At 37.4% G+C, this 27,338-nt stretch overlaps 1 long non-coding RNA gene and 1 pseudogene across 2 annotated transcripts; one reads left to right on the top strand and one right to left on the bottom strand.

Annotated features, from left to right (window-relative positions):
* The window catches only part of LOC138151306 (DNA-directed RNA polymerase II subunit RPB3-like), a 35,918-nt pseudogene extending 29,554 nt beyond the window's left edge, over positions 1 to 6,364 (bottom strand).
* A 4,409-nt stretch (positions 6,365 to 10,773) lies between these two features.
* LOC138151363 (uncharacterized) lies at positions 10,774 to 20,573 on the top strand. 2 transcript variants are annotated; one of them, XR_011165802.1, is made up of 3 exons: positions 10,774 to 10,918; positions 17,490 to 17,706; positions 18,717 to 20,573. It is a non-coding gene; the product is annotated as an uncharacterized lncRNA (long non-coding RNA). The 2 variants fall into 2 exon arrangements; XR_011165801.1 differs by having other exon boundaries at positions 10,782 to 10,918; positions 17,617 to 17,706.
* The last annotated feature ends 6,765 nt before the right edge of the window (positions 20,574 to 27,338 follow it).

Genomic DNA, 27,338 nt, shown 5'->3' with positions numbered 1-27,338 from the left:
GTTACAAACCATAATTCCGGAAGACCAAAGCTAAAAAAATGATAACCTGCCTCTTGCTAGAGGTGTGAGAGAATTAAAATGCAGAATTAGAATACACTTACATTTAAATTTATTAAACTATGTCACACACAAAAAAGCTTTTGTCAATTTCATAAAATTGGCTTTATAGCCATCCATGCAATTAGACATAACCAATCCTTTGATTAAAGTGATGATAGAATATTGTTAGAGAGGCAACATGTTCTAGCTGAATATAAGAAAATATTGTAGTCACGGGAAGTATCATAGGGTTCTGAAATGAAATATTTTATTCAAGGAAGCATTCCAAGGTAGACTAAAAATTCAGGGTCCTAAGAGCTTGCTGAATTTGTCAAATATTTTTTGAGAAATCATATGGACAAGCACTGCCACTTGAAACTTCAGCTTTGTGATTAGAATGTTGTAAACCCAGGAGTTTCTTTCAGAGTCACAAAAATTGCCATCCTAGAAAGCAGAAAAAGCAGAGAAATTTAGACTGAATGATTAGAAACACGTTGCCAATATGCTATAAAACCAGGAACTGAAATATACTGAAACTTCATTGTTCTTGTCTCCTCATTTTATTTTTTTTCTGCACAAAGTAGAGAGTGTTTTTCATTGTTCATTGGTAGTTTCATCTTTCAAAGAACTACAACAGACACCTCAAATATAAACAACCCTGCCATTTATAGAAGTCACATGGGCATAAGATAAGATTCAAAGTAGCTTAGAGATCATCTAGTCTAACTCATTAATTTTATAAGTGCATTTACTGAGATGCAAAAAGTGACCTTTATTGTACTTTTTGTTGAGAGATATTTCAGAGGAATAGAGTCCATTGTGGATTGGTTGGGTCTTTGAAGCCATTTTTTTAACCAGTCTGAAAATGCTAAATGGCATGATAAACATAGTTGTAGAAAGAATGAGCATAAATTATAATATATAGGAAACACAGATTAGTGAACAATTAAAGTAAGTTTTAATATGTAGATAATGTTAATACATGAAATTATGTATCAGTAAAAAATATAAATATTCCCTTCATCTACTTTTGGAGTTTAAGTTGACCTCTCATCACAGCTTTTTCTCAAAGCAAGCAGTTCTCTTTTTCTTTTAAAGCAATTGGGGTTAAGTAACTTGCGCAAGGTTACACGGCCAGTTATTTCTGGGTGTGGTGCTAAGTATCTAGTCCAGATTTGATCCCCAGGTCATCCTGACACTGGGGCCGGTGCTCTTACTCACTGAGCCACCTGGCTGCTCCTAAGCAATTGGGGTTAAGTAACTTGCTCAAGGTTACATGGCCAGGTGTTTCTGGGTGGGTGCTAAGTGTCTGACCCCGGATTTGATCCCTAGGTCATCCCAACACTGGGGCCAGTGCTCTTACTCTCTGTGCTGCCTAGCCGCCCCTGCAAAGCAAGCAATTCTTAATTGAACATTTCTTGTATGGCTATTTTATTGCTATTAGTACCATGGGAAAAGTACAGCATTTTGTCATAAATTTATCATTTGAATCATCTTTGCTTCAGATTTTTTTCTTAGCAGTAGTATTATTATGAAATTATAATAGTTCATGACTTTTTATTTTCTTATTTTTAATTTTCTTATTGAGACCAAAGTTTGCTCCTAGTCTGATGCCTCCCTATGGTATGAAGATATTTGTAGGCAATGACAGTAGAAGCCATACTATTGAATGTTCTGCCATGCTAATTGGGCAGCTAGGAAGTGCAGTGGATAGATTACTGGGCCTGAAGTCAGGAGGGCTCATTTTCCTGAGTTCAAATCTGGTCTCAGACACTTACTAGCTATGTGACCCTGGACAAGTCATTTAATCCTATTTGCCTCAGTTTCCTCATCTTCATCTGGAGAAGGAAATACCAAACCACTCCAGTATCTTTGCCAAGAAAACCCTAAGCAAGGTCACAAAGAGTTGAGCACAACTGAAATGACTGAACAGCCAAGCTGAAAAGGATTGAAGTACAAGCTTGGTAATGGACTGCATGTCTGTTTTTTGAGAATCTGCCTAGTTAAGCTTAAAGATCTTCATTATCAGACTGATTGCAGGGTGATGACTTTTCTTTTCTTTTTAGCCATAGCTCTTAAAGATAAATTACAAGGAAGTTGTGGTCCTCATTGGTGTACATTATAGATCCTTTTACTCTTCAAGTAACTGTTCATGCATATGTACAAATGAGAGTATTGAATTTACTTTCTAGTTCTTAGGTATGATCTATACTCCTGCTTCCTTCTTGAATTGAAGACTTTTTAATTAAATTATTGATTTGCTTGCTTTTTTGAAATAGCACAGTTTATTAAAATCAAGTTACTGAATTTTTCTTCTTCCTTTCCAAATAACAATCAACCAGTGTCATTGCCAATGGCTGACCTTTAGATTTTTCACAGTTTGCAAAGGATAAAAATAATATATAATTTACAAAGTTCACATCTAACCCCTACTGTTAAACAACTGAACCTCACAAAATATATTGAGTGTTCCTTACTGAAAATGGTTAAAAAGTAGCTAGGAAGAGGTTGTAAAAACAAAGTTAAACATTAGCAAGGAAGTTTTCTCAAGTATATTAATACATGGTCAGAATTTTAGGAGTATTGTAATTCTACGCCAGGTGTCTATTTTACTTTTAGAGGACTATTAAAACCTGTTACTAGGATTTATTTAAGATATTGAGTAACCATTACATTATGAGGAAGCTGGTCCCTCTTTCAAACAAATTCTAATTATTATAGAACACTAGTAAAATTGCTCAAATACTAGGTTCTGTGATTTTAGTCCATTTCAAAACCAAACATTAAATTGCCACTTATTCGATTTCATAACCAAATATTATACTGCAGTTCATTCAGCTTGTATAAATTCATGATTTGGGGTGTAAGCAAAGTAAAATCAGTGTTTTTATGAGAATTAAAAAAAATAAGATTAGAACTGAACGAATCAACTAAGCTATTGATAGAAGCAACATTCAATGTTATGTTTATCATAGAAATTTCCAAAGAACATTATCATTTTTCTTTAAATAAAAAGACACAAATCAATGGAAATTCTGTTATCCTTTATTTGAGGAACATGAACATTGTATCATATTGGATATTAAAAAAGTCTTGTGCAGCCAGTGGAATGTGTTTTGCCAGCAAAACAAGTTCTTTACTCTGGTTTGTCTACAAGTCAGGGAGCACTGCATCATAGTGGGTCAGAGCCAAGTGTCTGGTTTTTGCTTAGGTAAGACATGTTTTTCTAACTGAGAATGCTCATGTTTGCAGTTTGCTCAAGTGTGATCTAGCAAGGTCACCTACTTCTGTCTTGGGATATTACTTTCTTCAGATCCTGAACTGATGACAAAAAAAGCAAATAAAAATGAAGAAGAATCAGATTTTTAATTGAAATATGGACTATTAGAAATCAAAACTATATACCGGTTGAAACATAGTCACTGTGATGAGATTTCTTGAAAATTTAATGATCAATTTGAATATAATGGAAGTTTGAGGTGGTGGAGTAGGATTTTTAAATTTTTAAATTTTGAATTTGACACTAAATGAGTATTTTCATATATTCAATAGAATAGAAAAAGCTGGTCATATATGAAACTGAAGATTTCTGTTATACATGGTTTGCTTTTATTTTAAAATATATATCACAGGGGCGGCCAGGTGGCTTAGCGAGTAAGAACACTGGCCCCAGTGTCGGGATGACCTGGGGATCGAATACAGACTCAGATACTTAGCACCACACCCAGAAATAACTGGCCGTGTAACCTTGAGCAAGTTACTTAACCTCAATTGCTTTAAAAAATATACATATACACCATATTCAATAAGTAACTTTCAAAACTGTCTTGTTTGTGATTTCTCCTGGTTTTCCTTTGTTTATTTCTTTACATTATATTAAAAAACACTTCAATGACCTTTTTTGCTTTCTTTTCTTTTTTTTCCTCTTTTGGCAACTCTAAACTTAGCTCTCTTCCTCAACCCAATTATTGTCTCCTCTGAAAAAAGAAGAAAAATATGCTTTTTGTGGACTTCACATGCTTCTCATACTTCAGAATGAGATGCATATTTTTGTATAGAGTCATTCAATTACTCAACCAATTAACATTTATTGAGCACCTACTTTGTGCCAAGCACTTTGCCAAGTGCTAGGGATATAAAAAGAGGCAAAAGACAATTCTGGCTCCCAAGACCCTTGATAATGGAAGAGACAGCATGCAAACAATATGTACAAAGCAAATTATATACAGGATAAATAAGAAATAATTAAAAGACTGAAAGAACTGGGATTAAGGAGGATTAGAGAAGGCTTCTTATAGAAAATAGGATTTTAGTTGGTACTTAATGAAGTCAGGAGTTGGTGTGGAGAAGGAAGAATATTCCAGGCATGGAGGACAGCCAGAGAAAATCCAAGACAAGGAGTGTCTTGTTTGTGGGATAACCAAGAGGTAAACGTCACTGAATTGAGTACGTGCCAGGAAGTAAGGTGTAAGAAGAATGGAAATGTAGCAAAAGGCTAGATTATAAAGGGCTTTGAATGAGGAACAGCATTTTTGTATTTGTTCCTAAAGGCATTAGGAAGCCACTGGAGTTTATTGAGTATGGTGGGTGATGCAACACATCAGAACTGAGTTTTAGGAAAATAATTTTGGTAGCTGAGTAATGAATAGATTGCAAGAGGAGATATTTGAAGCAGGCATATCCATCAGCCTGCTATAGCAATAAAAATGCATGAGGTGATGAGGCCATTAGAATGATGGCGATGTCAGAGGAGAGAAGAGGATGTAATCTAGACATGCTGAAATCAGAGCCCATGATAGAACCCTGAGGAACATCTATGCTTATAGGGTGTGATCTGGAGGAAGATCCAACAAAAGAGACAAAATTTGTTTTGTTTGACTATGTGGATTTGTTGCAAGATATTTGTCTGTCCTTTCTTTTTCTACTCCCCCACCCTCCAACACATACAATGGAGTGAGAAGAGAAAATAGATTACTGTTAATTTTTTTTATTAGGGAAAATAGGGAATAGAGATGTGTATTTCATACACTTTTTGATGAAGTCACCATATATTAGTTTTACTTAACTGTTTTACCTTGTTACAAGAGAATTTTATGCAGAAGTAATCTGTAAATGTTTGTAATGTGAAAATACAAATATGCAAAACAAATGTCCACAATGGCCATGTCAGACAGTGTATGCTTTATTTTGCAACTTGATTCCATCGACTGTCAGGAGGTGTAGAGCCTGCAGAAGTCCTTTGGAACCAGGGTTGACCATTGCATTGATCTAGTTTGCATTTACAGTGTTACTGTTATCTCATAAATGGATCATCTAGTTCTGTTCACTTCACCTTATATCAGTTTATATAAGTCTTCCCAGGTTAACCTGAAAGTGTTCTTTTTGTAGTGTTTTTTTTTTTACTATGCAATAACATTCTATTACATCTATTTAAAATGCATTATTGCTCCAGTAGCCCCTTACTCCATTGTACCTCCATTACCATTAGGTCATCAGTTACAACAGTGATAGGTGCTATAATTTTTAAAATTTTTGTTTTTAAAATTTTAATTTTTCCCCAATAACATGTAAAAACAAAAATTTTACATTTGTGTTTTTTTTTATTTTGAGTCCCAAATTCTGGCAAGACTATATATATGCAGTCATGTAAAACACATTTCCATATTAGTCATGTTGTGAAAGAAACCACAGACCAGCCCTTTCCCTTCCCCCCTCAAAAAAAAACCAAGAAAAGTTAGAAAAAATTTTGAAAGTATGCTTTAATCTGCATTCACATTCTTGAGGTGGATAGCATTTTTCATTTTAAGACCTTAGGAATTGTCTTGGATTACTATATAGACAAAAATAACGTTATTCACAGTCAATCATCATATAATATCACTGTTGCTGTGTACAATGTTCTCCTTGCTCTGCTCACTTCATTTTGCATCAGTTCAGAGAAGTCTTTAGAGATTTTTTCTGAAATCAGCTTGCTTGTAATTTCTTAAAGTACAATAGTATCCCATTACAATCATAAGGCACAGCTTGTTCATCCATTCCACAACTGATGGGCATAACCTCAATTTCCAATTCTTTGCCACAAAAAGAATGGCTATAAATATTTTTGTACATATAGGCCCTTTTCCTATTTCTTTGATCTCTTTGAGCTATAGACCTAGTAGTGGTATTGCTGGGTTAAAGGGTATGCACAATTTTATAGCCCTTAGGGCAAAGTTCCAACTTGTCCTCTACAATGGTCAGGCCAGCTCACAACTCCATCAACAATGCATTCGTGCCCCAATTTTCCCACATCCTCTCCACCTTTGTCATTTTCCTTTTCTGCCATATTAGCAAATAGAATAGGTTATACAAGTTTTCTTTGGAAGGAGAAAATGTAAACTTTTTGTTCTCTAACCTAGTTAGTCCTATCTGGAATATTATATTTGTTTTTGTGAACCACATTTTAGGAAGTATATTAAACTCAAAAAATGTCCAGAAAAGAGCAAACTTAATGGTGAAGGACTCAAAGTTCTTGTTACATAATGATCAATGAAGAAGCTGTGGATAAAAGGAAATTCAAGGGGAATTTCATGACTTCCTTCAGACTTGGAAGAAGGATTCTACCAGATAGAATGGATTGAAATTCCACAGAGTTTTATTTAGACTTAACATACACATAATAGTGACTGTCTCTCCTGCTTAGAAGCCAGGTCTATGACATTTTACCTCAAGACTTCACTCCTTAAAGGAGTTTGGGGATATGTCATTGAAGCCAGCCCCCATTGATGATATTCCTCCAATTTTAGGAGACTCTTGTATTGCAGTGCAATTTAGTTTTTTATGAATTAGTTTAGTTTTTATGAATTTTAATCAGATTAGTTTTTACAAATTAATATTTAAGTCAAAGACAGAACAAGGACAAACATAAAAAGATTCCCCAGTAACTAGGGAGCATAATCCTTCCTTATACCACCCCAGTCTCTAAGGAGGAGAAGAGGATCAGGTTCAAAACTAAATTAGGTTCCTGTATGTAGCACAGTCTAAAGTTCCAAATCCAAAGACCCATTGGGCTCAAGACCCAGGCACTTTGGGTTCTCAGAGCTTCCCTGCTGGGCTGACTGATGCATATCTGGCCTGGAACCCTGGTTCCAAGGTTGATTAGGTTCAAGTCCTGTTGTGATTCTATCACCTATAAGATGAACAAAAACAAAAGAAATAGACCATACCAAAACCTCATGTCCATTTCTCAGGACCACAGGATATAAAATGGTAAAGGAAGTATAAAGTCAATCATGAGCAGCCCTCCTGAGGACTGTTACTGTGAATAACTTTAAGGATCTAATAACATAATATAGTGAACTCTATTTATTCAGCAATAAACTAAAGCAAAACATTCAAGAAACTAAAGCACAACATTCACAAGAACATAACATAACAACTTATTACTAAGGTGGTCACATAGTCTTAAATGAAACATATCATTTAATAAGTCACAATCTGCTCAATCATTATAGGGTACCCAAATCAAGTCTTCTTGACTCCAGGCTGGCTTCTAATCATCCTTAAGCCAATTATCCTTAAGGGGTAGTGGAAAGTACAAAGGCTATCTACCCTTAGGTCACAGTAAGTTATAATATCATCAGTCAGCACTGAGTATCCAAGTAAAGTCTCCTTTCATCTTAACTTGAGGCAGACTTCCAAACCCCATGACTCTTCTTCCATGCTCCCAGATCTTGCCCAGATTCACTAACTGTTACCTGGATTCCCAGATAGACAGCTTTCTGCTCCTCTTCCATATCACAGCTCACAGGGACTGCTCCACCCCAAAGCTCTTCACAGTTTCTGTTTCTAGGAAAACAAAGCTCAACAGGGCTACACCAATATTTACACACATTGCTGGCACTATCACCTCAATTCACTTTCTATCTGAGTATTAAACACAAATAAACAGAGTGATTCTGTCTGACAAAGTGACACCAACACAGAAAACAGACAGGACAAGAGACAGAGTACTGACATCACAAACATTCTTTTAGCTCTGCTTGATCCCAGCTTGTGCTCGAGCTTTTATCTGCTCTTCTCCTTCCTGTCCCACCTTTCCTGTTCTGTTCTTCCTCTTCCACTCTTTTGGTGAGCTCCTCCAACTGTGAGCTCCTTGTGATAATGTTAGGCCTATCAAGGGCAGGGAAGGTCTCCAAACTTCCTTAGGGTTATTAAGGGCAGCACAATGTATACTGTTTCCAACAAAGACTTGACACAATCAAAGGCAAGGCTCAAAGGCACTTGAATAGCTGAAACAAGGAGCAAAGTATTAGTTGCTTGGCATTACAGAAAGAAAGGTAGCTCTTCCCCTTGCAAGCAGGTTAGTACATGATACCTGTACTGTGGTTGAACTTGACCTTTATCCTCTCTAGACGTGGTGGGAAAGAGCAAGAGTGTCCTAGGATGGTCATTTTAAAGAAATAGTTTATCATGTTGTGCTGCCAACAGAAAGGCAACTACCATCACATGGTAGGGAAACAGAATATCTTATTCCATAATTTGGGCCTTCCATCTTAGTTTATGTGGGCACACAAAAAACCTACATGAGGAAAAAATTCCTAACAATGGAGCCACACAAAATTGGAATGGCTTCCCAATAAAAGTAAAGACTTCTCTCTCTCTCTTTATTTTTTTTTGCTTTTTGGAGGGCAGTTGGGGTTAAGTGACTTGCCCAAGGCCACACGACTAGTTTTTGTGTTTAGTGTCTGAGGATGGATTTGAACTCAGGTCCTCCTGACTCCAGGGCCTGTGCTATATTCACTGTGCCACCTATCTGCCCCAACACTTCTCTTTCATGAAAGATTTCTAAACAGAGGTTCTATGAATTTTGACACTTGTTCAGTTGTGGGTTAGACTTGATAATCATGATGTTCCAGCAATTTTCTTGAGGTGATAAATTAGTTTTTCTCCATGAGTGGATTAAGTAAATTGCTCGTCTATGTAGTCAAGTTCACTGGAAAATTGGTAAAATTTTAATTTTTTCTGAGTTAATAACTAACAAATAGGAGTTCTGCAGTTATTTTTTGTTGTTGTTCAGTCATTTCAGTCATGACCAACTCTTAGTGACCCCATTTGGGGTTTTGGCAAAGATCCTGGAGTAGTTTCCTATTTTCTTCTCCAGTTAATTTTACAGATGAGGAAACTGAGTCAAACAAGGTTAAGTGATTTGCCCAAGGTCACACAGCTAGTAAGTGTCTACAAGGAGATTATCTTTCAATTACTCAGAATAATCTTAACAATTTATATAAATTAATTTCTTCTCATTTGAGAAAGTCACTAATAACTCTGGTCATGTCCACCCACACCTTTTTCCAGGAGATAGAGGAAAATATGTTACCTCCTAACTTTGGTGGCACTTTATCCAAATTTGATGGCAAAGCTATGGCTGAACAACTATTTAGTTCTAGGACAGGGGCTGAGAACATGACTTTTTAAGAAAGTCTGTTTGCTTTCCAATTAAAGCAGATAATGTCCAATGAAGCAGATAAACACACTGAGAATCATGTACAAATATGACCTGAACCTTGATTTTCCCTACTGCATCATAGTTTTTTTTTAATTGTTTGCACAGAATAGAATGAAATGGAATGGGGGAACAAATGCGTGTTTCTATGATTCTAAAGCAAATCTGAGATTTCCTCCTAAAGCTGCATTTGTCTCACCTCTGATTCTCTTAGAATAGTTCCTAAACAACATTGATGGGTTGTTTTTGCTTTCCTTTTTTGACACAAAATGGCATCCATAGCTCTCTATTTCAAATAGAGTTGCACTACTTTTCAAACAACCCCACAAATCAGTTTAATTTTATTTTTAAAAATTATATTTCATTTTTTCAAGCAGCAAAAATTTTCCTTCTCATTCTCACCTCCCTTCCCCCTTAGGAATAAAAGAAAACAAAACCTGTTACAAACATGTATAGTCAGGTAAAACACATTTTCATATTGGCCATGGCCAAAAAGATTGTCTCATTCTTTACTCTGAGTCACCACTCTATCAGGAGGTAGGTAGAATGTTTCACCATTAGTCCTTTGGAATTGTGGTTAATTATTATACTGATCAGAATTCCTTATTCTATCACTTGTTTATCTCTTCCATTTGTGATCATTCTATAAATTCTTCTCCTGGTTTTGTTCACTTCACTATGCATCAATTCATACATGTCTTCCTATTTGTTTTTTTTTAATAATTTCTGATAGCATAATAGTATTCCAATATATTAATATATCATAACTTGCTCAGCCATTCACCATTTTATGGGCACCTCTCAGAATTCCATTCTTTGTCACCTCAGAAAGAGCTATAAGTATTTTTGTACATTCTTAGAGTTTATTTTGCTTAGGACTAATCATTCCTTTAGTTTACTGTTCCTCTAATTTCTTTTCTCCCCTTCCCCCTTTCCTTATTTTTCTATAGATTATTTTTATATACCACAATGTATGAATTTGTGTATATGTGTGTGTGTGTGTGTGTGTGTGGTAGTGGTGGTGGTGATGGTGGTATTTTTCCCTTTGTCCAGAGGTGGTTATCATATGACAGCAAGTTTCAAATGTCAGCTGCTTCCCTCTGTCTTCCTCCTTATTTGTAGAGACTTCTATTTGTGCACTCCAATTATGTGAGATATGTATGTTTGGCCTTCACATGCCCATTTTCCATTTGTCCAGGCTCAGATACTGCATTTCTGTCCATGATCCCTGTATGTCACCCATCTTCTCCTGTCTGTGTCTATATATACTCCATGTTCTTCCTCTGTTCAGCCAGACTCCCATGTGGCTACAGCTGCTCTAGCATTTTCCTCTGCTTGCTCTCACTTCTCTCCTCATGCTTCATTGAGCCATATGTTGGTCCTCTCCCTCCACAGGTATGTAGTCCCATTCTTGCCTCTTAACCTCCTTCCTTTCCCCAAGTGTATGGACAAATTCACTTTACAAAATAGCTTTATGTAGAGGACTACGGAATGGACCACTTATGTAAAGCAAGAATTGTCTATATTATATTCAATACTTTCCTCTCCATTTTTTTTTGTGGCAGCTGCTAAATCTTAAATTTTTCTTGTTATGACTCCTTGGTACCTGAATTCCTTCTTTTTGACTTTTTGTTGTATTTTACCCAGAAGCATTGGATATTGCCTCTAATATTTCCAAGAGTTCTCACTTTGGGGTTTCTTTCCCCAGGGAATAAATAGATTCTTTCTATTTTCAGTTTGCCCTCTGGTTTTAAGAGTTTCAGTTAGTTTTCATTTAAAATTTCTTGAAATATAGCATCTAGACCTTTTTCTGATCAAATTTTCAAATAGATAATTTTTAGGTTATCTCTCCTTGACATTTGTTCCTGGTCATTTGTTTTTGATATTATAATTCTTAGATTTCTTTCTTTCTCTTTCTTCTTTTTTTTTTGCTTATTTCTTTCACTCTCCTGGTTTTCTTTAGGAATTTTTTGTTGTTGTCCTATTAAGTCATTATTTTATGTCTCACTCATTTAAATTTTCTTGGCATTCAACTCTTGAGTGAGGTTTTTCCACTATTTTTCTAAGGTCTCATTTTTTTTTCTTGCCAATCTTTCCTATCTAGCTTTTCTATTCTATATCTCATTTCATTTCTTCCATATATTCCTGCAGTTCCTATAACTAGGATACTTTTATCTCTGATCCTTTACCTGGACTTTGCTCTTTGGAGTTTATCCCTTTAGTGTCTCTCAAACCAAAGTATTTCTTTAGGGTATTCGTAGTTTTCCTTGATTTGCTCATGAGGTTAAGAGGATGCATTTAGGTCAAACTCTGCAAGTGAATGACGTGGATACGACTTGCCTAGTGTTGAATATACTGGGCCTGACTAAATACCTCTTTGAAGGGATCCGAGGACTTCTGTGTTGCTGGGCTCTGCCGGGGGCCTTATTATTTTTTTTTTTGTCATGAGTCTCCAGGACTTCTACCTGATGTAGTCTCTCTCTGGGATTCTTAAACGTCCTGCTGATTGGCCCAGTGACTACTCCTGTAGGCTACTACCACAGTTCAGAGACTGTTTCATCTAAAATTTGCCTAGGGCCTTCCCCACTCTACACCCCCCTGCATCTGGGCTTAGGCCATTGTTTCAATATAGGATTCTGCCAGCCACAGCCCTGGCTGCTCTCTCTGGTCTTTGTTTTTGTTGGACTGGACTGTCTCTGTTTGACTTAGAGAGTGTTGTACTCAACAATCTCAGAATACCCAGAAATTCCCTTCCCCTGCTCAGTTCCTACGGTCATAGGCCCTTGGGAAGACTCTTGTTGGGATGGGCTTGAGCCCTGCCATATGCTATATTAAGGAAGAGAATCCTATATCCTCCCAGAAAGCTCTAGGAGCAGCTGGTGCTCTGCCCTCTGCACTTCACCCTCAACCCACCCAATTTGTCTGCCCTAGGGACTCTGGAGGGCCATGTGCAGTATTGGGTAGGAGAGCTTAGAAATGATTCTTTCTATCATTTACTAAAACCAGGCATCTCTAAGCTCTAGGGTATGGTTTGTGGGATATCTGGAATCTTCCAAGTAGCATACTACCATCTTCCCACAGTCCCTGGTATGTAATATTCAATATCTACTCGTGTTTTGAAAGATTCTTATTTTAAGTCCCTTAGGCTAAGATTTTTGTTCTACACTCTGCAATCTTGCTCCATTATAAGGTAAGTAACTTGAGGTCAAAGACTGTTTTTGCTTTTGCTTTTGTGTCCTTAGCATAAGTGCTAAGTGTTCAGTAGGTGGCTTTTGATTGATTGATTGTAATTTGCTAAACTTCAACTTTTTTTTGGGGGGGGGGGGCGATGTTCTTGTCCTGTAATTTCATTGGTGTAGGAAACTCCATATTTGGAAATTCCCTACAATAATGCAGGTCACAGGAAGGGACCTTCCTCTAACCCAACCCACCCATTTTGTAGAGGAGGCAAATGAGAGGTTAAGTGATTCTCCCAAGGTCACATTGATGGTAAGTGTCAGAACTGGGATTTAAGAAAAAGGTTCTCAGATTCAAGATCAAGAACACTTTCCACTACATCACTGCTAATTGCCAACTCCTTTGACATGTTTAGTCTTAGAGAATTCCCAGGTACACTGAAAGATTAAGTGATTTGCCCATGTCACAGAACCAGTTTTTGACAGAACTTCAGCGTAGGTCTTCATGATTCCAAGACTGATGCTCTGATTCCATCTAAATTACCTATATCCCAATGAATTGTTGTTTGTCCATCAAGGTCTTTATTAAAAAAAACATTTTGAATGCTTATGTCAAAGGTATTATGATAGAAATGACACATAAAGATCATAGACCATTTCAACTATTTTCATTGCACAGTAATAAAATGTTTCAATGGGAAATTTCTGCTTGTTTTAACCAGGAAAACTGGTTCAAACAATACTTTTCTACACCACATTGCTTAGACTAAACTAGTTTTTGCCATTAAAAAATGACCATCTATATATGAATGAACTGCTCTGTTCAGTTTTGCTTTTGCTATGTGAACCCTATAATAAAATTTTAGTTTCATTTCCATAGTTTGCCATTTTACATTGCATAAAATTATGACTTTCTACTTAATTATCAAGCTTGATTCTTGGGCCATTTATTTTCACTTTGGAATTTATATAAAGTCTACTTCAATCACAGTATTATGCTGTTATATTGGAATGCTTTAATCTCATCTTTGTGAAAGTCATTTGTACCAGAAGTAAACCTGAAACAAGGTTCCTGGCTTTGTTTCAGTAAGCATTTTGTTGTTAAACTGGTTCTACAATCCACTAATTTCTAGAAGGGGAGGAGGAAGAAAGAACATTAACGAACCTATATGCATTTTGAATTGAGATCAGTATACTGTTTTAATCAGATTGCATCTTCCTCTTTCTCTCTAGTTCTATTAAAAAGTAATTTTTCTTTTACTGTGATCACCCTGGCCCCTATTGCTTGAAGGCCAACTGTGTTATATTTCACCCTTCCCCCAGGTTCTCCTGTACCCTTAAGGGAAATTGGAAGGTATCTAGTTTCTCTGTCATTTGTTTTAAACCCCATCAATTATTATCTATCAATTTTAGGGGATCTCTGGACCCTAGTTCCATTTAATCACTTATAAAAGTCACAATTATACAAAATATTTTTTTGGAGGGTGGAAAGGTAAGACAACTGGGGTTAAGTGACTTGCCCAAGGTCACACAGTTAGTTGTGTAAAATTGTCTGAGACAGAATTTGAACTCAGGTCCTCCTAACTCCAGGACTGGTGCTCTATTCACTGCTCCACCTAGCTGCCCCAAAAGATGAGCTTTTATATAAAGCAATGTTTCCTCCAAAGGCAGAGCAAGAACAAATATACACATTTCACTGCTGCAATACCCATGGCTCAAAATTCTCCACTGTGCCATGTCAGTCCTGGGGAGGAGAAGAGGATTAGGCTCACAGTTTAGTTTGGTTCCTGAAGTCCCACCAAGTTCCAAGTGCAAAAACCCTATTTGGGCTTGAGTCCCAGAGACTCTTGCTTCTCAGGGCTTGCCTGGCTTCAACATCTGGACTGTCATCCTGACTCCAAGGTCTCCATGACTTGAGTACAAGTCTAGGGGGATTCTGTTACCTATGCCTAGAACTGAAAAGGACATTCTAAAACAAACCTCAAGCCTGTTTCTGACAGACCTAGGATCTGAGGAAGATAGCCCTTCCATTCAACAGCCAGTTCATTGTACCTACTATGAATGAACAAGATCTTCACCTCTTAACTTCAAGGGAAAGAAAGTATTCTAGTCTTGCAGTTTTTAAAGATGCAATCTGTTCTGGCAGCACAGACAGTCAAAAGAGTTACTCCCACCTACCTGGTAGGGGGATGTAGAATGTCTTCTCTCAGAAGCTGGTCCCTCCATCTGAAGTGATCTGGGCATGTTCCAACATGCTGTTACACTTCAATAGAACTTTGAACAAGAAAAAGACTTTGATCCTTACATTTAAACTCTAAAAATATCTGACTAATTAGGATGAGTCTAGGTTTCAGGCATCTCACTGCAAAAAGAATAGTCTTTAACCAATTTATGTGCAATACATTGTCTCAATTGTTATCAAAACAGCTTCCTTCTGTGTTTTCTTCACTTTGCCTAAGTAGTGATTTTATCTGATCTGGATCACTTCAGATTATTGTTTTGAGATGAATTGTTGATTCGTTATCACTAGAAGTGATCTTTATTTTCCCCTAGTCAGACCACAGTATCATCCATTGCCAAATCATGCCAGCCTTTGAAATGACTAAAATATTTAGAACAAAGGCTAACATCTTCTAGGTAGAAAGCTGGGGTTGTAAAATCACTGAAAAACATTCCCAGTTTCTAGAGAGTCTTTGAGAAGTCAATTATGTTACATTAAAATAGCATTAGTTACTTTATTATGCCTTTATCCATCACTTTATGAAGTTAGGTTTCACCTGATTTTGGTGAAGTCACAAAATTACTCTCTCTCCTAATGGTCACCTGGCTTACAGAATATCACAAGATTACCCCTCTCCCTTTCACTTCAGAGTCTCCCTGTCCCTTCCACCAACAAGAAACCAGGTGGCTAAATCCTTATCTCCTGTATTTTTTTTCCTCCTTTAATTGCATATTAACTGTGTAGAAACCAATGGTCAGCATCCTTGGTGAGTTTCTGCAACCATATGCATTACTAAATAAATTATTGTTTAGATGTAATGACTCAGTGCTTTATTTCACTTCAACAATCAACATCCAGGCTCCATGCAATTTCTAAGAAATCAATTCTTTGGAAACACCATTGTTTTCTACAACATGCCAAGACTCACACTTCAACAGAAGCTTGAAAAAAAGAAAAAGATTTTGTATATACCAACTTAGTTTATAACCATATTTATAGTTATAGATTCTCTTTCTACCAGTAGGAAAGGGCCAGCATTGCTGCTATCAAAATTGATCTAATGAGTAGTTTATAATGACTGGTAAAGTTGGCCATGTTAACAGATTGAGTAGAATAATGCCTTATACTGGATTGATTGTAGAGGTTGGGTGACTCAAGTGATGCAATGAGGAACACTGCTGTCATAGAGAAAGAATGATTTTGTTAGACACTCCAAATGCCAGATAATGGAACAGAAACTCAAGAAAAAGAAGTGGAAAACACACTGGGCTACAATTCAGGAGACCTGAATTTTTCTTCAAATTTTACTACTGGCTAGCTGTACAACATTGGGCAAGACATTTAAACTTGCTGTGCCATTATCCTTTTGTGTGAAATGAGTAGCTTGAACTAAGGGATCTCCAAGATCCCTACAAATCTATAAATATAAGTTCAGGTTACAAGTCTCAAAATTCCATGAGACTCAGACTCCCTTTCCTCCCATCTGACAACTTTTAACATTTGTCAACCTTAGCAGAGTTTGTTCTAAGAAGAGAAATGAAATTAGACTATGTCCACATTTTTAATTTCTCTCAAGCTGGTGACACACATGCATTGCTTGAGAGTTACATTCTAGAATTGAACCCCCCTAAGGGAACCAGTCCAGAATTGGCTCAATTTGGGATTGGGGGCACAGAGTTATATGCCTTTTGAAGAGTAGGTATTTTCCAAGGGGTGCCAATCAATAGTGATTGGTCAACAATTGGGAAGTGGTCTAGATTAAAATGAGGATCTTGGGATATGTAACTTGGGTCACTTATTCTTGGTTAAAGAGACATCAATTGCCATATCACTTGTCTTGACAATAGGGAGGAATCAACATTTTCCCAGACCAGTCTGGGCAACACAATGAGCAGGAATAGAGCCATTAGATTAGATCTTAATGTCCTCCTAAAGAAGAAACTGAACTTTTTAAGAAAGGAGGATGGGGAAAGCTCTGAGTCTAAGATAATGATTACTAAGAAAAATCATTTTTACATATTTAAAATCATTCTACATTTAATACATATTATAAGACAGCTATTTGGCATAATAGACAGATTGCTTAGATGTGGAGTCAGGAACATGAGTTCAAATTCATCCTCAGATATTTACTAGCTGTGTGACCCTGGGCAAGTCATATAACTTCTATCTGCCACAGTTTCCTCATCTGTAAAGTAGAGATGATAATAATAGCACCTACTTCCCAGTATTGTTGTTAGAATAAAATATTTGTAAAGCTCTTCGCAAACCTTAAAGCACTGTATAAAATGTTGTTGTTATAGCATTGACTGCCCTGACCCCCATGTCCTGAAGGACAGGTATATTACATTACAGCCCCTCCCACGTTCTTTGGTGCCTTAAGTAGGTTTTGAGGTCTTTAAGTTATCTGCCAATGGTTCTAGCCATCATTTAACCACTAACTGTTATATTAGCCTTTACAAAGGAGTATTTCATTCCAAGGTATACAAACATATTTCACAACACATTGTTGCATAAATAATATAGGAACTTAGCCAAACTATGAACCTTATTTTCTTTCCTTTCCCAGAGAATGAGGCGGTGTAAGTACAGGGAACGGACCCAACATGTAAGGAGAGAGACCTGTGTATAGAGAGGCCTGTCATTATGTGACTCAGAGGGAGGCAAAATTGAATTCTTTAACTTCTTCTCCCCAGAACCCCACTTCTCCATTTCTTCCAGGAAGGCAAGCAGAAACTTGGGGCTGGAGGCCACCACTCTGCTCTCCTCAGAGAGAGGTCTACCAGGTCAGAATTATTTCTATCTTCTCCCTTAAACATTATTAATCTAGGGGATATGATTAGGTTCCCTCTAACTTGTGATCAGTTAGTCATTTGGGGGGTAAAAATGACCCTAAGCTTTATATACAAGGTTTAATACATACACATAGCAAATACCAAAGAAATCCACTTTTACAAATTGGTAGAGAAACAGAAATTGGTATTATATTAGTAAATTAAGAGACAACATTCTTTTTATTTTTTTTTTTGTTTTTTGGAGGGCAATTGGGGTTAAGTGACTTGACCAAGGTCACACGGCTAGTTTTTGTGTTAAGTGTTTGAGGTCGGGTCCAAACCCAGGTCCTCCTGACTCCAGAGCCAGTGCTCTATTCACTGCGCCACCTAGCCACCCCCAAGAGACAACATTATTAACATGACCAATATTATTAGCAATAAATAACTAATAAATTGTGTCAATGGCCTTTCTCAATGACCAAAGACCCTGAGGTAGGGGTTGCCACTCTTCATTTAATTTTGGGAAGTATAAGAGAACAAAGAACAGAGTGTGGTAGGTAGGGAAAATAATGCAATTGGTTACAGGGCTAGCAGCATAAACATAGCTGGCTGCATTATGAAGAGTGGTCTAGAACTTACATGGGCCTATCATAGAGAAATGCTTGATTTATTTATAGTACCATCTACATACTGAAGACATTGTTAGTGGACCCAAGTTAGCAGACCAAAATGAAAGTACGCTTTCTTCAATGGTAAAAGGACAGTTCAGGGACAGTGTATCTCTTTGAGCTAGCTTCAGGATTTTAAGGTAACACCAGGTGTCTTATTATTTAGTTAGGTAGAATTATAATTTTAAACTAACTGAGGAGGAAAGCTAATTTCTGAGCTCAACTCAAGGATGTAGAAAGTAGCTTTAGGCAGATACAAACTCCATTATAAAAAATGGATACAGTATAAAATCAATTATATTGCAGAACTGATGCAGTAGAAAGTAGAAGTAATATTAAATTTTATCTTTTTAGTTGTATACATAGGATAATATATACCAGACAATACAGAGTGAAGGGCCTCTTCCATTGGGAGTACGGTGACTCAGCTCAACCAAGAGAGAGAGAAAGTTCTGGATCTCACTCAAGGGAAAACTCCCTGAAGACTAGTGTAGCAAGCTGAAGATATGGAGATGATGAAGACTGTCCACTCCTTTAATGTTTTCCCAGAGTCTTTTCTTTTAGCAACCTGAAATGCAGTTCGCTCTTTTGCATTTTTCTCTCTTGAAGCTGGAAGTCGTAAGTGACTCATCACCTGAAGAGTATTGAAGAAGTTGGAAACTTGAAGCATCCCAAAGGAGACTCTTCAAGGCTGGAGTTCTCCTGCTATCTCACCAATCCTATCCTGCCTGTTATGCAGGGTGGAACATTCATCTCCATCAACAAGAAGAGAGTGCCATAACAATGAGCTTTGGGATAGGGGTTACATAGAAGATTCGGTTCATAGTTCAATTCAGTTTCTATATGGCATAGTCCCAGTTCCAAGTCCAAAGCCACCTTGAGGATGAGTCCCAGTTATCCTGGCTTTGGGGGGCTTTCCTGTTGGGAAGGCTACCTGCAACATCCTGCCTGGAATCCTGGAACCAAGGTCATCATGGTTCAAACTCCTCATCCAGGGGAGACTACTTCTTGGGCCTAAAAAAGGACAAATGACACAGAAAAATCCCAAGCCAGAGGACCTAAAAGGAAAGAAGTAAGGAAGGTACTCCCTCTTCTTAGCTAAAATTCTTGGTGCCTGCACTGTATGTCATCTGTGTGATCTTTACCCTCTGAATGTATCAGGAAAAGGTCATACAGTAAAGAAATCAAGATTATCCCAGTCTGACAGTTAAAAAAAAGCATACCCTGTTCTATCTACACAACCAAAGGAGGCTACTCTCAACCACAGAGGAGGAGAACTCAGAATGTCTTCTTCCAGAATCAGAGTACATCCATGTTAAGTGAACTGGGTATGCACAAAGTGAGTTCCCATTTCTTCATCATCATCATCATCATCATCATCATCATCATCATCATCATCATCATCATCCAAAGATAATTTGTCCCTGTTCTCAAGGAGCTATTTATAATTTTTTTTCTCCCAGTAGGAAAAAAGCTGATTGTTTTCCTGCTTATCTGCCTTATTACAATACCTGACTGAAATTAAATAAGGAAGGTTCCTGGTTCGATGATTCAGCCATGGTATCACCTTATATGGGAAACCAGTTTATAATCAGATTCTTTTAATATTTAAGGACCTAATCTCTCTTGCAAAGAACCCAAGATTAACATGTTTTATACTGAATTCTACTCAGAACTTTGAAAAATTTAGATTAGCTACTTTATTTCTCTTTGAGAATTCAGTGGTCTTGATTATCAAATAACTTTGAAGGATGTTTGATCTTTTTGTACTTTTATGATTATCAAATAACTTTGAAGGATATTTGATCTTTTTGTACTTTTGTGATTATCAAATAACTTTGAAGGATATTTGATCTTTTTGTACTCAGAATTAGTTTCTCATTAGTTTGTTGTGGATACAACAGGTACAAACCATTGTTCTTCTTTGTGCCATCATTTTTTTCCTTTCTTTCTTTGTCATCTTGAAACCAGGAACTAAAAGAGCTGCTTGTGATCTTTTGCATTAAAGTTATGTCTACATCTGGAATTGAACTAGAATATGACCTAGGTGATTTTTTTTTACAGAATCATGAATTGTTCAAGCTGAAATAGACAAGGTGCATTCTAATCCAATTCTTTCATTTTATAAGTGTAGATATTAAGATCCAGGGGAATTTATTTGCCTAAGTAATTAGTTAGTTAAAAGGAAATAAACTTAGGTCTTTCAATTTCTAGCCCAAGTTATTTTATTATGGTGCCAATTTTAAATAGATTTTATTTTCCTGGACAAGAACTGCATTTTCATTTGTTTCCAGCACTGAAACTGCCACTGTCTTTACTGCAAACTTCAGTACTTTGATTTTTGAAAAGCTGTGCGGAATGCTCTTTTCTCATGTATTTAACCAACCTCTTCAATGGTTGGTCCAGAAGAAGCATCTCAGGATGAGGTTACTCCACACCCTGTGAAGGAACCCTCCTGGCTGCCACCTGCATTCTTGGTGGAATCCTAATAAAGCTGCCCCCAGCCCCAATACTCTAACTTCATTATAGGCCTGGCCCTATTGAACAGCAGGCACACTGCACCTACCTTGCCCTCCACCCCCCCCCCACCAATGTCCTAACTTCTTTGTATATGCCTCAGTGCTCACTAGAACAACAGGTGTGTCCCTGAACTCTTAATTCCCACAGAAACAGCAGGTGTGACCATTTGATAGGAACCCAGCTACTGCCTCTACCTAGTCACTGCCCCGAGACCCATTCCCACAGAAACAGGTGTGTTCTTGTATTCAATCACAATCACATCATCCATCTAGCCCAAGACAGGATCACAATACCTAACTATATGTCTTGACCAGATAGGACCACAATAGCTATCCAATTAGAGGACAGCATGACCAGAAGGTTTAACCACCGAACCATAGATGGGACCCCTTCTCCATTACCTAATCCCTTAACAAACTCCTCTTGCCTTTTTAATATTAATGATATTCCTCTATTCTATGTAATTTTTTGTTATGTACTTGCATCTTTACCCTATAAAAACCTATCTTGCTTTCTCTAAAGATGCTGGTTCCTCTTGTAACTTAGCATGCTTCAGGAGAGGTGTCATAGTTTACACCAGCAGTTTTAATTTCAAGAGAATGTGGATAACATACAAAAGCAGAAAATCCTGAAAATTCTCAGATTTATCTCAAAATAGCCTGGACAGGTGTACCATCAGCAGCAGCCTTATCAGGATTGATATTGTTATTGAGGTTACCTCATTTAAAGTGAAAACCTGTGAGTAGACTGAGATGCCTGAAGGGGGTCCCAACCTTTTGGGTAACTGAGCTCATCCTCTCCTTCTCCTCTCCAAAGGAAGGTAAATTTTGATGGCTGAAAGCTGCCTAGTCAACTTGGGGTCTACTGGCTAGATATCTTTCTCAAAGATGAAACCTTAAACCCATTTTACTCTGGAGCTCATAGACTGGACAACAGGTCCCTGCCCAAGCACCACTTAATGGCTATTTTTTGGACCCTCCTGGCTCAGAGTGAATGTAAACAGTAACTGTTTCTCTTTTGGCCAGTAACCCTGAGGGTCTTCTCCTCCCAGTTTGATTTTTTTTATTAAAGCAACTGTCCCTTGACTCACTTCTTAAAGAGGCCTATTCACCAAATGGGCATTACCTTACTCAAAGTGATAACCTGAAAAGACCTTAGCCTAAAAAGGACGGGGGTCTTCTGCTGCATCCTGGGCCATTTCCAGTCATCCTGATGAATATCTGGCCACTGGACCCAGATGGCTCTGGAGGAGAAAGTGAGGCTGGTGACCTTGCACAGCCCTCACTCAAATCAAAGTCAACTGCAAGTCATGTCATCATTCCCTGATGCCATGGTCCTCTTTAAGAACAAAGGACAAACATAATCAACAACTATTACTGAACTCCTTGCTACTGAAGCCTTCCTGAAGAAGTTTTTGGAACTTGGGGCTACAAAGAGAACCAATCACCTATACAATATCATGAACCTATAACTTATCTAGTTTGGCATCCCCCCAGGGCCTTTTCCATGGGATCCAATGTGCCATGAAGAGGTCAGTATTCAGCTCTTAAAAACAGGAAGGAAGTGATAGAGGTATAGAAATAGATATCTCCAAAGAGGGAGTCAGTCTTAATACTGGTTTGGGTATTGGAAGAGAGGGATTACTTTGGACATTAATAAGCAGTGCATATTCAGTGGAGAGTTTTCATTCTTACTGGTGTCTTTGTGTTTTTGCTTGAACTCTGCAATGCAATGGTTGACAATTTGATTTTCAAAGTCCTCCTCACATAAGTGAATATCTGGAATAGTGGATTTGACTTCAAAAATGCCATCTTTAATGGTAAAAATGAAGATATATGGGATGGTTAGGTGGTGCAGTGAATAGAGCACTGGCCTTGAAGTCAGGAGGATCTGAGTTCAAATTCGGCATCAGACACTTAACACACAGACAAAAACTAGCTGTGTGACCTTGGGCAAGTCACTTAACCCCAACTGCCCTACCTTCCCCCCTCAAAAAAAAGCAAAATAAAATGGAGATATAGAAAGCACTTCCTCTGAGATCTGAGATCAACACATTTCTCTCAGCATCAACTTTTTATCCAAGCCATAAACAGTAGTAGCAGCAATTGGCTCATCATTGATTAGGAGCATGTTGAGACCAGTTATAGTTTTATCATCTCTGGTAGCCTGATGTTGGGAATCATTGAAGTAGAATGGTAGTATAATGACAGAGATGAGGAGGGAAGAGTATTCCAGACATGAGGATGAGCCAGTCAAAACTCTTGGAGTGAGGAGATGGAGTGTCTTGCAAGATGAATAGCAAAGAGGTCAGTGTCACTGGATTGTGGGCTATGCAGAGGTTTACGAAGACTGCAAAGGTAGGAAGGGGCAGGAGGCAGGCCTGGTGCAGGCCCTCATCCTTTCGTGCCTGGATTATTACAAAAACCTTCTAGTTGGTCTCTCTGCTTCAAGCCTCTCCCCACTCCAGTTCATCCTCCACTTAGCTGCTGAAGTGATCTTCCTATACTGCAGGTCTGACCATATGACCCCTCTATTTAGGAAACTCCAGTGGCTCCTTTTATCTCCAGGATAAAATATAAAATACTCATTTTGGATTTTAGCATTTTTCAGAACCTAGCCTATGCCTACCTTTCCAGGCTTTTTGCACTTTATTTCCCTCCATGTATTCTATAGCCTAGCCATAAATGGCCTCCTTGCATTACTTGAACACACAACTCTCAGTCTTCTGGCTGTGTGCCTTTTCACTGGCTAACTCTCATGTTTATTCCAAACCCTCTCCATTTCTGCCTCCGGTCTTCCTTGACTTCCTCCAAATCTCACCTTAAATCCTACTTTCTACCCGCAGCCTTTCCCAGTCCTCCTCAATGTTAGTGCCTTCCCCTCTGAAATTTCCTTCAATTTTCCTGTATTTCTATCTTATATTTTCATTGCTGCTTTTGTGTTGCCTTTCCCATTAAATTTTAAGCCTTTTGAGAATAGGGACTGTTTTTACTTTTCTTTTTTGTACCAAGTACAATTCCTGGCATATGGTAAAGGCTTAATAAATACTTGTTGATTTGACTTGAATTCAAAGACTAGAAATATCAGTAGCTCTAATTTGGCACAAGTTCATTTAATGCATTTTACATATTTGTATACTTCCATATTCCCTGCTATCTTTTAATAGGAATGTGGTGATCTAATTATATTGGCCTAGTTGCAATTGCTAGGTTAACTGTAGAAATATTTTCAGGTCTAGTTCAATGCTACTATAATTACACAGATCTAGCAGGCACAATCATTGTAATACCTCTTTGAGTTGGTTTTACATCCTGTCACTGGTACTCAATGGCCTCAGTTTCCTCACCTATAAAATGTAGATGTTAATATTTGCTGCTTACCTCATAGGGAACTCATATAAAATGTCTCTTGAAAAATCAAGACATTACTGGATAATGAAATAAAGTTAATGACAATGTAATAATGTTAATAAGATATTTAAGGGGGAAGGTAGCAAAAGATATGAAGAATTTTCTCTCCACTACTTAATATAAAAATTGTATCCCTAACAACTTTGTGATACTCATTGGACAAAGTTATTACCATCTCTCTACATATTTCATCCTTTATGATGTATATATTCAAATGCCATAAATACCATATAAATAGTGAAAAGTCCTTACACCTTAGCCCCCTAATTCATAGCAAATGAGGAGAGAAGGATCTTTGGTGATTAGATTTTTCACTCAACAAAAATTCTAACTATACCTTATTCATAAAAGGAATCAGTAACTTCCCTGATAAGTGTTATTGCTTATATTGGGTACATGGTGATCCTGATGCAATGAGTTCATGGTTATTTTTTTGTGATATATGTATGTGTGTGTGTGTGTGTGTGTGTATTCAGCAGTGGGGCAGCTAGTTACAGTGGATAGAGTGCAGGACTTGGAGTCAAGAAGACTCATGTTTCCTAGTTCAAATCTGGCCTCAGATACTTTCTATTTATGTGACCCTGAGCAAGTCACTTAACCTAGTTTGCCTCAGTTTGTCATCAATAAAATGAACCGGAGAAAGAAATGGCAAATCACTCCATCATCTTTGCCAAGAATTCCCCAAATGAGGTTACGAAGAGTAATATACAACTGAAATGACTGAACAACAGCAGTATCTTTAGCAAGTACATGATTATGAAAGTATGTAAAGAATCTGTGATTTCATTAGCATGAGGAATTCCCTGTGTGGGAACTCCTTCAAACTAGGCAAATATTGATTTTCTTTTTTAAGCCTCCTTGCTGTATCTACAATAAACATAGTTGTCTGGTATTTTCATTTAGGATTTTCATTTATGTACCTACCCTAATGGTAAAAATTAATAAATGAAGGGATATATAGATAAATATTTTGGTAGATCATATTACTAAGATAAGAACTATACTCATGTATTCTGGAACTTTAAGCATTCTCAGAAGGAAAGTCAAGGAACAATTCTTGGTGAAGACATATACTGTCTCATAGCTTAGCAGAGCACAACAAAAATAAGTGCATGATAAATTCTAGTTCTCTGTGAAAAAGTTAAGTGGTCCTGATTCAAGCAATAAACGTGAATTCACCACGTAAGTGATTTTAAAACAATTTTTACTTTGTTTACTTTCTTTCAAACGAAAATATTATATCTGATCCTGCTTCTTTGTGGGTTTATGCTTGGGAGATGTCCTAATATCATTTTCAGGAAGCAACTTTTTCAAGATCATGTAACTAGTTAATATGTTAGTGGAGACTAAGTAGGATAGCACTGAGACCAGAATCTTCTTTCCCGGAAACACACTCTTACTTGCTTTTATTGGTTTTGTCACTTGTTTGAACTGTTTTTTTACCTTGAGAAATGCTGTCATTTAATGGACATTTTAATAAAATAATCAACATGTACTATATTTTGAAATTCAAATTTAATGACAAATAATTATTATCTACTATGTACAAGGTATTATGCTTGGAACAAGAACATAAATATTACTCATAGCCTACTATTATGGCTTTGAATTTAGGCAGACCAGGTTCAATTTTGTTGACTTTTCACTAATCATACTTTTCAGCTTATGTCTCTCCCAGGATTTCCTCTGGGAACATAGAAACTGGGCCCTTGTCTAGGTCTTAACAACAAAAGTAAAGGGGTTCTCAGCTCTCTGCAAGACCTGAGTCTAATACTGTATTAAATATAGGATGGGGGCGGCTAGGTGGTGCAGTGAATAGAGCCTCAGTCCTGGAGGCAGGAAGACATGAGTTCAAATTTGGCCTCAGATACTTAGCACAAAAACTAGCCTGTGACCTTGGGCAAGTCACTTAACCCCAATTGCCCTGCCTTCCCCCCTCCAAAAAGAAAAAATAATAATAATTTAAATATGGGATAAACTCTATTTAACTTGACAAACCACAAAGGACTCATAACCTAGTCCACAGTCTAGGTGATCTTTCCTCCCTCTCTAGTAAGCACCATCCTTCTAAAGATCTATACAATTCTCCAAACATGTTACTACCCTCAATTTTGCCAGCAAGGAGAAAATGCTCAAAGTTGCTGGAGAGTTAAGCAACTTATACTGTCATCTAGTCAGTCAGTTAATAAATATTAATTAAGTTCTAGGCACTGTACTAAGAGTTGAAGATACAAAGAATGGAAAAAGATGGCCCCTGATATTTCTGAGTTCACAATCTAATGGGAAAGATAGCATGCAAGCAACTATGTGCAAACAAGCGCTGTACAGGCTAAATAGGAAGTAATCCACATAGGGAAGGTCCTAAAATAGATGGAAGGAATGGGAAAGGATTCCTGTATAAAACAGGGTTTTAGCTGGGACTTGAAGGAAGACAAGGAGGCCAGGAATTGAGAGAAGAGAGAGCATTACAGGTATGCGCAAGAGCCAGAGAATTGCTTAGAACTGAAAGATGGAGTGTCTCCTTTGTGTGTGTGTGTGTGTGTGTGTGTGTGTGTGTGTGTGTGGTAATACTATCAGGCTTGCACTTAAGGGAAATTACTTTAGCAGCTGAATGGATTGGAGTAAGGAGAGATTATTGTAATAGTACAGACATAAGGAGATGGAGGCTTGTACCTAGGTTTGTACAGTATTAGAAGAAAGAAGGGGGTGTGCTCAAGAGATGTTGAGAGTAATTATTGAACCTTAGTTCCCTTCTACTCTCCTTTAATACATACATCATTACCACCAAACAACAGCATTTAGGGTTCTTAGAGAGTAAAGTGACCCACAACCTATGGTGAGTTTTGTCTATTCCTAGGATCATGGCAAAAGAATTTAGCAGTACTAGATGTGAGAGGCATCCTTAGTCTAGGAATAAGCAATATTTGTTGGAAAGCCAACAAGGTTTTCATTATATTTATTTTGCCTTTATTCTTTCTGAAATAAACAGGTAGGTCCCTTAATGGAGTGCAGGGACTCAGACAAATGCGACCTCTTTTATGCTGCA

The sequence above is a fragment of the Petaurus breviceps genome, unplaced genomic scaffold (assembly GCF_028583685.1).
Source record: "Petaurus breviceps papuanus isolate PSGF00001 unplaced genomic scaffold, PetGlider_PUasm1.0 90897, whole genome shotgun sequence".
NCBI classification, from domain to species: domain Eukaryota; kingdom Metazoa; phylum Chordata; class Mammalia; order Diprotodontia; family Petauridae; genus Petaurus; species Petaurus breviceps.
This window is presented reverse-complemented; position numbering and strand designations above follow the sequence as displayed.